The following is a 13,061-nucleotide window of genomic DNA, read 5'->3' as shown; positions in this document are numbered from 1 at the left end:
GAGGCGGGGCCGGGGCCGGGGCCGGGGCCGGGCCGGGGCCGGGGCCGGGGCCGGGGCCGGGGCCGAGGCGGGGCCGGGGCCGGGGCCGGGGCCGAGGCGGGGCCGGGGCCGGGGCCGAGGCGGGGCCGGGGCCGAGGCGGGGCCGGGGCCGAGGCGGGGCCGGGGCCGGGGCCGGGGCCGGGGCCGGGGCCGGGGCCGGGGCCGGGGCCGGGGCGGGGCCGGGGGCCGCTCTCCGCGCCTGCCGCCAGAGGGCAGCGCGGGGACAGCGGGCCCAGGGCGGACAGAGCGGCTTGGAACGTCTCGGTAGAAGCGCAGGGACGTGAGCGTAACTCTTGGAAGTGACCGTAACCCCAGAGCCGTAACGGCGGTGACCGGCTGTAGGGCCGCAGCTGGCTCCCGCTTCTGTTTCACTGCGGGGGTCAGCGCCACACCTTCGGCCCTTACAGCCTCAGATTCTGGAATTGCCTCCCTCCCCATCAAATCTTTGCAATTTCTCTGCCTAAAATGAATTTTAAATCATAGAATAATTTCCTTTCGAGGAGTGGGTCAGCAGTGCGCAGCGGCAGTGGTTGTCACAGGGACAAATTGTCCGGCACCTCGAGTCCGAGGGCACAGGGAGCTGTGTGTGCTGCCAAACAGCCCTTGGGGAAGAAAATTGTCAAGAAAATCTTAGAAAGTAAATGGGAAGCACATTTGGAAGTGCAGACTTGAAGCCAGGTATTTATACCTCTCTCGTCCTTTTTGCACTCAAGAAATCTAAGCTAAAGAATATCAGATTGTTACAGAATAACCCAGCACATTAATGTATTTACTAAAAAAAATCCCAAACATCATCTTTCCCAAGATCCAGTCCCCAAGAACTGCAGTTCATATCTTTAAAGTGCTCTTAGAAGACTGAAACACATTAAGTAGGTCCAAAACACAGAAATTTGGATCTAGATTTAGTTATCTACTATTAGAGAGTTCAAATATATTCATTTCCCTTGCATAATAATCTTCAAGTAATGAGTGAAGCAAAGAACTTGAGCCAAGCAGTCTTGTTTCCTTTGACTGGAAAAAAAAATGGAAGGAGCATTTAATATTAAAATACACTAATTTAGAATTAAAGATAATAGAGATGCAATATAAAATAGATGTGTACTACAGAGCCTGTGGGATGAGCTCTGCTCAGAAGGACTTTGAGGATCCTCTCTGGATAAGGCTGTGGGGTGCAGCTCATTTGCCTATAGAAACATCCCTTACACCAAATGATGTGCAACACAGCAGTTGCTCAGTGACCAGACTAGGAGGCATTCACTCTTCTAAAAATCTCTAATAAAATTAGAAATGTATTTCAGGGAAACTGCTGGTAATGGGAGTTGGATCAGGAGGGGTGTAGAAAAGCTCTTGCATGAACTCCCAGCCTGAACACCTGCTGGAGTAAACCAGGAGTACTTTGTGATGGAATGAAGATACAGTGCAAGAAAACCTGCATCCTGTACAGATACAGGCCAGAATGGTAAGCCTAGGTGTTGTAACATCTGTTATGTCTGATTTTGCTGTCTCCTCTGTACACATGGAAGCATGGCCATCCCGGGGATCCTTTTTATGACAATAACAAGAAGTCTGCACCAGATTTTAGGTCCAGAATGCTCTGGGGTGTTTCTCTGGGACAGCTGCAAGGTAGCTTCAGCAACAAGACAATAAAATGGTGGGAAACTGCCAGGGAGTTGCAGACTATCCTGGGACAAGCCATGGGCAGGCCTGGTGTGAGTCTGTCCCTGGTACATGACAACACATCAGCCTGTCCCAGGCAGCGTGTATGGTGATCATATGAGGCCCAGGTTGCAGCTGTGTGGGCCATCCTTGAGGCATCTCCATTTTGTCTGGTATTTGATCATAAAACACTTTGGCAAGCAAGGGACTAAGCCCTGTCCCAGACTGAGCTTTTGCCAGAGCAGGCACAGTGAGTGCTCATGGCTAGAGTGAAGTCTGACTATGCATTGGAAGGTCTCTGGGTTGTCTCTGTAGCCCCTTTGGATGGCAACAGTTTTCCATTGTTTGGGATATTGCCTAAACATAGTAAAAGCCCTAAAAACTGGCAATGTGCCATCTGCTTTGTGTTGAGGGGAGCTAAGTCTGAATATGACCAAAATATACATTTCAAAGCTCTGTTCCTGCTTGGGCAGAGATGCATCCCATAGCTTGTGCTAAACTGACAAGAGGCCATTGTGCTGCATCTGCTCCAATGACTGGACAGCAAGTGCCAGCCATGAACAAGCTGCTTTGCACAACAAAGAAAATCCTGTGAAAACCATTTTAGAAGCCTGAAACAGGACTGAGACTAGAGATATAATGATTTCAGTGTGTACAACAGATGGAGACTTTAGAGCACGGAGCCACTAATCTATGGATTACAGACTCTCTAATTATAGACTAACATTTACCATTTATGAGAGGCACTTCTGCCAAGGGAGGGATCTTGCAGGTCAGTGCTCAACAACTGAATGCCATTTTAACGATACCTAGGGAAAACACGGAGATTGGAAAATGTCACTGTACCATTTTCATGGTCATTTGTATCTTCAAATGTTGCACGGAGTTCTGGTCCACTGCAGATCTTGAAACTGGAACACGCCCGGTGGGCTTGATGTGCACTCAAAGGCAGGACCCCAGCTGCAGGAAACAGGCTCCTCCACACCAGACACTCCCTTGGGGATGGATTAGCTGTCAGGGAGTCACATTCCTCAATATAAAGAGGGAGCCTTCAAGAACCAGTAACAAATCTTCAGCACCTCCAAATACAATCCTGAACATTGACCATAATACTAATCCCTGTATGGTCTTATCTTACTGAGACCTTGGAGCAGATGAAAACACTATTCCCTCTCATTTGTGCCTCATTGTTCCCAGTCAGTTATATAACAAACGATATAGTGAGATGTACAGAGCACACACAACTAGCACTACACTCAACTGATACCTTTGAGCCCCAGGACACAAGAACTAAAAGCAATCAGCAACCAAGCAGGTGACCCCATTGTCATGGGCCAAACAAGGGTCATCTATTAACTAAGGTCAACAACTCTTTTACTCCAGATCCCTAACCCTAAAAATCCTAATCCACACTGTCATCTTATCCCTGTGTCATTTACTATTTCCAGACCTAGCTACATGATAATGACTGGGAGAGAAAACAGCTTTGGCATTGATGAACCTGGAGCGCCTGGCCGGAGCCTGCAGGGCTTTGAGTCCAGAGCCCTAACTGAGACCCTGTCACCAACCCTGCTTCCTGTTGTACCTAAATTAATGACAACTCTTGGGTTTACTTCTGGCCTTATACTACACCAACCTACCTTGTACAATGCAGAAATTAACCCTAATGCTATAAATTATCCATATTCCCCAACTGCCTCAGACACAGAAAAACCATGCATATTTAAGCCACATATGTCACAATCAGAGGAACAAACCCACTCAGTAAAGTTTCAAGTCCCCAAGCAAGCGAGACAAACTCTTCATGTGCTGGGATACCAGCTGCTGACTCAAGTGCTGTAAATGCTCTGGTCTTGAGCAGATCATTTCCTTTAACAACAAACTGTGATAAAAAAAGGATCATCTTCAGCAAGATCCTTCTGCAGTAAGAATCAGTGACTCATTAATTCTGATTTCTTTACAATAGCCATGGTTATGTGCATTCAGAGATTTGAATGGAACTGGCAGTCTTTTGTTTGTACGTTCTTTGTATGTTTTCAACCATCCCAGAAGTTAAGTCATGTTAACATGACACAAAACATACTTTATTAAACAAGATTATTATTCTGCTTTGCATGGTCCAGGGAAAACATAATGAGCTTCACTTCCTGGAGACAGATAAAGGAGGTCTGAGATCTGGCAGAAGACAACATATTTCAACAGCAGTTTCCAAGTTAGTGATCTGAACTCCTGTCCAGGCATGCAGAGAACACAAGTGGATGGTTTTTAGGATTAATGGAGAGACTACACTGAAAAAGAAGGTGGGAAAATGGCAAATTTGGAAGTGCTCAGCACACAGGAAAATCAGTGTGTTTTCATTAGTCATCTAAAATAGGTGTTTATGAATGGAAGCCAAGGATTCTACATTATTGTTTTGACAAGTAGCACTGAATGCAGTTATATTTTAGGTCCTGAGTTTGCAAGCTGTGATACTCTCCTTAATTTAAATCCAGAGAAATATTCAAAACTACAAAAATATCATTAGTCATCGGTGTAGAATGTGTGAAACAGTTTTTCATGAGGAGAACCTATCATGGTTTAACCCCAGCCAGCAACAAAGTACCATGCAGCTGCTTGCTCACTCCTCCACCAGCAGGATGGGGAAGAGAATCAGAAGGGTAAAAGATAGAGAACTCATGGGTTGAGATAAAGACACTTTAATAGGTAAAGCAAAAGCTGCACACACAAGCAAAACAAACCAAGGAATTAATTCACTGTTTCCCAATGGCAGACAGGTGTTCAGCTACCTTTAGGAGAGCAGCACCTCATCCCACGCAATGGTTACTTGAGAAGACAAATGCCATCATTCTAAATGTCCCCCCTTCCTCCATCTTCCCCCCATGTTAGATACTGAGCATGGCATCATCTAGTATGGAGTATCCCTTTGGTCATTTTGGGTCACCTGTCCTGCCTGTGTTTCCTCCCAGCCTCCCATGCACCCCCAATTTCCTTGCCATTGTGGCCATAGAAAAAGAAGAAAAAGCTTTGGCTCTCTGTAAGCCCTGTTCAGCAATAACAAAAACTCTATATTATCAACTCTGTGTTCAGCACAAATCCAAAACATAGCCCGGTACTAGCCGTTCACGGCAATGCTTCCTCAGTTGCATACCACTCATGGATGCCTGCACTGTCCCCAGCACTCCACTTTGGGTTGTTCCATAGCTGCCCTTTGTGTTAGAGCTCTGCCAGGAAAATCTGGTCCTTTCTTTATTGTTGTGGAAAGTGGTAGTGATACTCAAAGGAAAAACATGAATGCATTAGAAACTATTACTAAGCAAGTTTCAAACAAAGTAAATTACAGAAAAATTACAGAAAAGGTACACACTCCTTAACACAATTAATTCATACGTATTACATGTCTATAAGACAAGCCAGAGGAGAGCAGTGGGCAGTTGTATGAGCTGGAGGTCAGACCCCCTGCAGCATTAGGAGTTCCAGAGGTGTTGCTGGGAAAGCCCTCTGTGTAAACCTCTTAATCCAGAACCAACTCTCTCAAAACAGACTCTTGGTTTTGAATACAGATAGAAAGCATTCGTGTCAAACTTTCACTTCTGAGAATTAAAAAGAGATAAGAACAGCAAAATCAACCAAGTATTATAGTAAAAACCTACAGAAGTTTCAGCTTCTTTGTAGATGAAACAGAGAACTTTTAAAGTGGCCAGTTCCCCCAAGATCCTTCTTTAAGCCAGCCAGTACTTACAATTGCTTAACTGATAGGGGGTGGGAAAAGAATTCAAGAATTCCAGCTTGGCAGGAAAGACAAACCTCTGTTTTTACATTCTCAGCACAGAAACTTCAGAAGTTACTGTGGTACCTCTTACTTGGATTTTTATCACTGAATGAAGGATTTGAATATTCTGAGGGACAGCCACTTAGTCTAAACCTGTAAGAACAAACAATAGATATGGTACCTAACACTGTTCAACCTGCACCTAACCTACACAAATGTGTGGGTGACACACACAGGTTCCCACTTCTGTATCAACGTATACATAAAAAATAATAGAAAGTTAAATCACTAACAGTGAATCAGAAGGGGCACAATGCAAAAGTAACCTGCCAGGTTCTTAGCCATGTTCTATCAAGAGAAATCTCTTGCTTCATAGCAATGGAACAAGTACAGGGAAAGGGAAAAGGATTTTAGCTTCACAGAATGTGAGTGGTTCATTTGACAGTTATGGGTCTGAAATTCTTAGAATTAAATATGTTTTATGGATGCATAAAAGCTGCATTGCAGATAAGGCATTAGCACATCTGGGATGCAGATTGATTTCAGTCTCAGGCATTCAAAGATTATCAAAACAGATGCAACATTTATATGCTTGCATAGGGAAATGACTAGCAAATTGCCTTTCACAAATTCCCAGTCTAAAACACCTTACTGTGATTTGAAAGTTCACAGCAATTGATGCTGATAATTCACCCATGCTCTGGAAAGGACCAACATTAAAATGCTGCAATTTGACCTTGGCTTCCAGCCTCTCCATCAAGAAAGCATCTGGCTCACTATCTGTTCTCTCTTTGGTCTTTATTTTTTCATACTTAGTAAAATTCATAAAGCAGTGACACTCAGCACAATGGAATTTTGTGATGCACAATTCCCTATTAGACAGCCTGCAGTCTGATGAGTCATCTCAGCTCTTTCCACCAGTGTCTGCCCAAGGTGTGGCACTCACTGTCCACTGATTTAGAAGTAAAAAGCAGCTGAGATGAAAGAACCAAGCCAGAAGTTAGGAAAAGCAAGGAGCAAAGGTGGGTATGAGCACACAGACAAAACCTTGATTTTAATTTAATGGTTGTGCAACACAGTAATCCCATAAGGTAAGGTAAGGATTTCCCTGGGAAATAGCAATGAAAGGTAGTTTGAAACTGGCACAACCTGCTCTTCTAAGCCTTTGGGTCTGTCATGGGCTGACACTGACCTTGATGTAGCAGGCTTTATTTGGAATTAAGTCCTCCTTTTTCATATTTGATGCAGCTGAGATTGGGTTCTGGCCTTCAGACAGAGTCTTGGGTTTCACATGAGAATCTGAAAAAGAGTTGAAGGAACAACTAGTCCCAAGACTGCTTGCAAAAGAGTGGTCTTACAAAGGAGTGGAGGGCAGGCTGTGTTGGGGTGATGGATTTTGGTAGTATAGAAGCCTTTTTCTTCTATTCCCTGAAAAAGGGGGACTGTAAGCTGTGCCTGCTTTTCCCTAGGACATACTTAGCGAGCAACATAGATGGACATTATCTATTTTAACATCTGTGTGGAAGGGATGGCCTTAACACTGATTAATGGTAGGACAGCTTAACACTGATTTCAAAGGAGAATTTGGTGGGACAGTGAATACAGACTGAACACAATTTCTAACATAACTACATCAGCTGGAGGTATGAAAATTAAGTGAAAAATTAGAAGTAGTCCCAGCCATGGCAAGCACGGGTTCTAGCTCCTGCATGGCATCAGTCACTCCAGTTTACAGAATACGGTTTTCCTCCAAAGCAGCAGCAAATAGACTGACAGGCAAGCAGACTAGGATCTTCAGTCACAGCCTGGTTCCTGCAGTACTTAGAGAGCTTCTTTCGTGCATTATTCAGGCTGTGCAGGGCCATGACAAAAAAATGCACAAATGGCAGCTCTGTTTCCTTCACCAGCCTAGCCAAAGTATATTTGACTGCTTGCTTCCTCACAGTCACAAGGAGCCATATAAACAAACAAGCAAACATAGTACCTTTAAATCCCCTTTAATTCTACTCTGCTGACATCTAATTATTCGTTATAGGCTTGTAATCACTGGCACATAATCACTAATTATCTCTAGATTCACCACCTATTTTTGCATCAGTGTGCTCCCCTGAAGCCACAGGTTGAAGGAGAGAGAAGTTGAAAGAAAGGACACTTTAGGTCTGCAATGGTTGATTAGGTCAAGTGCAACACCATGGAAACAAGAAAATCTCAGCTTAGTCCTCCAAATCATTTCTGGGAATAAAAGCAGGCACAGAGGAGAGTAGCTGGTGATCCCTAAGATAAGCTGGAATGAGAGAAGTCACAACAGCAGATATGCTTGGAAGCAAGTCAGCATTTGCCATCACAACAGAGGCCAAACACACAGTGAGACCAGCCAAGCCAAGCTTCACAGCTTAGGGAAGATGCTGGACGATGCCAAAAAGAAGCAGGGAACAAACAGGACCAGGTGGAAAGAGACTGATTTTGAGAGGCAGAACATGAACTCAGAGGAAGTGGGCTGACTGCTCTTGAAATGAATCTGGTGGCACACGTCTGGCAGAATATCCTGGGCTTCAAACTTACACGGAATGAGTGTTTTCTTACGTACCTCCATCTCATCCAGGCCCTAACGGTCCATGCCATACCAAGCCAGACAGCTGTTACAGTGGCTAAAATCTCACTATTCCTGAAATTGTGATCCTGAAGGTACCCATTGACATGCAAACAACAGAAGATGTCTACAAGTTTACTTGGCTGTTACTAGAAATCTGGAGTGACATCTCTGGGTGTGTCCATCTTAATAGAAGGTGGCTGGAGCTCATCTGATGTGCAGAACCTCCTGGGTCACCGCCCATTCCTCCTTGTTAGTTCAGGTGGGCCCAGCACACTCTAGCCAGGTTGGAATATTTGGGGTTTCATACTGATGCCAGATCTGTGCTTCTGACCCTCTTGAAAACATTACTTATCTCTGGTGCCTTTTGTCCCAAACAACTTTGTAATTGACTCAGTTTGCATCTGGCTGCAAGGCCTGCAGTGCCATGGGAGTCCTTCGAAGTCCTTCCTTGGAGAACCTGGTGAGGGAAAAGGAGAGTCCAGATTCCCCACAGAAAAATTTTCAGAACTCTTTTTCCACAATTACTATTTCTTAATATTTTGGCTACCAGCTCATTTTAGAAGGAAAAGATACCCCATGTGTTGAATACTGGAATTTTCCATAGGGTTTTGCTCAGCACTAAACAAATCTGGGAGCAAAAAGCATTACTACATTTCAGAAATATTCTTGGAATAACCAAGCACTGAAGATTATAACTTCCAGCTGCTTATCAGGTTTGTGGTCTCTGTTAGTATGACAGACTGACAGCATGCTGAAGTCAGGCTCTGTGTGTTGCTTCAAGTTACTCCCTCCAACAATACAATAGCATTCTGCAGTAGAAATTACCACACTATTAACCCACTCTCCCTGTGGTTTTGGCATGAAATACTGAACAAGCTTTTGACAGAGTCAAATGCTTTGCCATTCGGACTCTGCAGTGGTTTGGCTTTGGTAAAGGATTTCACCAAGGGCAACACCCTGTGCACAGCAGTTCCTCAGGGACTGACATGCAGAGCAGCCTGGAGGATCACAAAGGTCTGTCTCATATTCTAACATGGCTATGTCTGAAAGTTTAGAAACTGGAGTGTGGTGATGCAGGCATCAGCCACTGGCCCTCCCCAGTTGATTGAGATATCAGGCTCATCAGTCACCTGCCCTTCATAAACATGAAACTCACACTTTTCTGAGTGAACAAATAAGCCCACCCATCTCTGACCTCTGCTTCTAAATGTAAGTGGGACAATCAGATTTTCTTGACTCCTTCACTGTTTCTTCTGCATTTGTACTTAGCCTGACTTTCCCTGAGACATATGAAAGGCAGTGCCAGGGGCTGTCCTGACATTGCTGCAAGAATGATAGTAGAACAACCCTGTTTATCTGTCAGCCTCCAAAAACAGGACATGCTTGTAAATCATGACTGCAGAGTGTGAGAAGGCAGCTCTAACTTTGCATGAAACAAAACAACTTCATAGGACTTCATCATTGCAACTTATCATGCATGTAATAAAGGGATGCAGATTTATCAAATCCTGTAGGAATCAGAAGAAATCAGTGTTAACCTGCTACTACCACTGTCCTGCTGCTTCTCCAGATGAACCCACAGACATTAGAAGAAAAGAAGCTACGAAAGCTGATGTGCATTTATCCTGCTCACAATGTTATGCATTCATTACATCACATCCTTTTCACATGCAATCAAAGACTGCTGCTGCCTCCAGACTCACAGGAAAATCAGTGTAAGACCATTCTGTATGGATCTGACATCAAGGAAGGAAATGTCCTCACTCAGGACATGGCTCAAGCTTGTCAGCATTGGTGAAGGAAGGGGTCAAATCCCACCTAATGTCAACAGTCTATTTCCTTCAAATAATACAATATTCTCTGAGTCTAATGAGCATTGTAGTGACAGCTATGGAACCTGAGATGCTTCCTGGTGTAATGAGCAACTTCCAGTGACACAGGAAGCATTACATTGTCACAATCTGGGACAAGCTTCACTCTTTTTCTATTTTTATTACAGATAGAATGATGTTGCACAAACCATCTGGGAGCTGGGAACCAGCACGGAAGTTTGCCAGCAGAGGATGTGGAGTTTTTCCAATTAAGAAACTGCCCACTGCCCTGACAAATGGAAAATAAATTAGCAAAGTCATCAGAAAATACCTATTGGAGGACAACAGTGCCTTGGCAGTGGCAGGCAAAATGACCTAATTTGACTTCTCTGTCAATACCTTTGCTATTTGAATGATTCAGTTGGCAATTTGAATTCCTCTTCAAACATTTAAAAGCTAACAGTAAGTTTGACGGCCTCATGAAGAAAATGCTTGAGAAAGTTATACAATAGGTTGTGCCTCTCAGTGGATACTCTGAGGCTCGGGTGTTTAGAGCCTGCGATTCCCTGCACAGGCTCTGACAGGAACCCCAGCTGGTGCTTGCAGCAGTCAATGAGGACAAAGAAAACCAGCACTGGGGTTTTGACAGCACAGAACAAGAAAATGTGCACCCCAGATGGGGTGATTATGTCCCATCTTATTAACTAATCCTTTTGCAGAAAGGGATTTGCTTAAAGACGACTTCCCAGAAGGCTGCACCATTCCCCCATTCATAACCAGTGTGGCTCACCTTGTAACATGACTGATTTCCATTTCTCAGTGTGCCTTAAACATTTCTTACTTAACTAGAAAGACATGAATTAGAAGCTTTCCACTACAGAATTTCCCATAAAATAACTGCTGTTCCCTAGATCAGAAGAGCAGCCTATTTCTATTCCTTCATGAGACAACCAGTGGTGCCCATCTGTCAGGCTCAGCTCGGATTCCTGACCCACGAGGACCAGCAATTCTGTTTTGGGGTCAGGATGTGAACCCAGCCCTTGAGCTAAGGAAACCCTTGCAAGATTGATGGTTGGCTCTAGTGGGTCCCATGGCAGCACAAGGCACGTGAGCTCACATGCCTACCATCTCCATCCTCCCTGGGCTCAGGCCGGGGAAGCAGCCTTCCCACTGGATCTCCTCCCTGATTTCTATCTTCAATCTACTTTGTACAGAGAAGCGAGAGGAGAGCTGCTTTGCCAGCAGTGTTTGAGGTTGCACCACTCATGACTGTTTGCCTGACAAATATTTTTGTCCATGAGCATATAAACATGTGATTTAAAGAACAGAAAATTTACTTAACTACAGGAGGCAGACATTTTGTCATTGTATAATTAAAAGCTTCATGTCTGATCCAAGACATACATATACAGAAATATAAATAATGCCTTCTGCTGGGCTCAAAAGCAACTGTGCTGTGAACACACACTGAATACAAACTTCTATTTTTGTGGTATTCTTGAACTAGTAGCCTTACAACACCTAACAAAAAAGATCTTAGAAGTGAATGGCAATTTGAAAAGTATATAAATCAAGAACTGTCTTTTATACAGGGAATGATTTTCATTAAAAGTCAGATTTTAAAGCCTTCACTCCCCAGAAGAGCCCCGTACTCCTTTACTGGTGCAGATAATTTCAGTGCAACCATCTACACAGCAAGGCACTAGGAAAGATAAACATTGGAATCAGGATTTAAATAAATATTGCTATTAAAGTACAATGCTGAAATTTTTGCATGTTTGCAGAATCAGACAAAGGCCAGGCCCTGTTCCAGAGAATTTTAATTCTCCATAAAGTTGCACAGCTATACGGAGATGTCCCAGCCAAAACAAGGGGTTCACTCTAACTCCACGGTGGTTAGTGCACACAGGCACAGGGCAGGGCCACGCTGTTCCTCTCAGGAGAGGCTCACTCCTCATGTGCTACTGCTTGGCCCCAAGGAGGCAGGAGCTCAGCTCACCGTGTGAAACATGCCAGCCGCCAGCTCCACCATCAGCACATCCCACTCACCAGGGGCAGAAGCTGTCTGAGAGGGGGTTTCATCTTCTACTCGGTGGATCCCACTTGCAGCAGGAGGATTATTTCCTTTATGCTAAGGCAGTCCCTTAGGAACATAAAGATCTGGTGGGCAGCCACTTTGTGTGCATTTGCTTGGCCAGTACTGGTGGTCTTGCTGCTAAGCATCCAGGTACAGAGGAGGAGCATTTGTCAGGAGAATAGGAGTAGAAAAAAACTCCGGGACAAACACTTTCTGGCTATTTGAAGGGATACTTCCTTCTCTAGCTGCCAGCCACTGCTGCTGCCCCTGCATCTGAAATGTGACAGTGCTGGGCTCTTCTCCTGGCACATCCTGGTCAGGTGGCAGCAGGGCTCTGGTGCGGGCATGACACTCATGGTGCTGAGCATCGTGAAGCCACAATGCTGGGGCAGCTGCATATTAAAGTTCATGTAAGAGACCAAGAACAACCAAATGCAACCCTTTCTGGTGCTGCTTTAGAGAAAGTAAGGGCAGGCACTGACCAGTATTTCACTGTGCTGTGTAACTCAAGGCTTTAAAAGTAACTCTTCCAAGTTTACAGACACAGTCTGTTTATATTTAGTCCATCCTCTCTTCTCCTAACCCTTTAGACCTGAATAATTATTCAGAAGTTCAAGTTACTGTAGATTATTCCACTTAGATGGAGAAAAAAATGGATTCATTTAATGACACTGGTACAAGTCCAGTTACAAAAGTAGACTGCTTCCCAGTGTGCAAAAGGAGGGGAATTATCCCAAACCATTTCCTCCCACACAGCCTCAAGCCTCAGTCAGCCAGTGCCCCCAGACTGCCTCTCCAGGCTTAATCACAGGGTCATTTTTCTGACCCATGATGGGTCAGGCTCCATGTGGATTTTCCTTAAGAACCACCAGTCCTCAGAGGACTGGCAGAGATAATGGCACTGTTTTGTTTTCGCAGAAAAGGTTGAAAAAAGCATGACCGACAATATCTCGTAACAGAAAAATGTGGTGTGAGGAATCACTTGACAAGATGTAGAGCGCAGGTACCATGCACGCTTGTTCTCGATAAAGAAATGAGCACTTGGCAAAATTATTTTAGTCAAAGCTCCAGTTTTGGTGCTTACGATAGATTTCACAGGTTACTACTGTTACACAG

At 44.5% G+C, this 13,061-nt stretch overlaps 1 long non-coding RNA gene across 1 annotated transcript; it reads left to right on the top strand.

Annotated features, from left to right (window-relative positions):
* Nucleotides 1-229: 229 nt before the first annotated feature.
* Nucleotides 230-4,544, top strand: LOC128795578 (uncharacterized). The gene is made up of 3 exons (XR_008433587.1): nt 230-717; nt 1,338-1,498; nt 3,819-4,544. It is a non-coding gene; the product is annotated as an uncharacterized LOC128795578 (long non-coding RNA).
* Nucleotides 4,545-13,061: the final 8,517 nt, after the last annotated feature.

The sequence above is a fragment of the Vidua chalybeata genome, chromosome 15 (assembly GCF_026979565.1).
Source record: "Vidua chalybeata isolate OUT-0048 chromosome 15, bVidCha1 merged haplotype, whole genome shotgun sequence".
Taxonomy (NCBI): Eukaryota; Metazoa; Chordata; class Aves; order Passeriformes; family Viduidae; genus Vidua; species Vidua chalybeata.
This window is presented reverse-complemented; position numbering and strand designations above follow the sequence as displayed.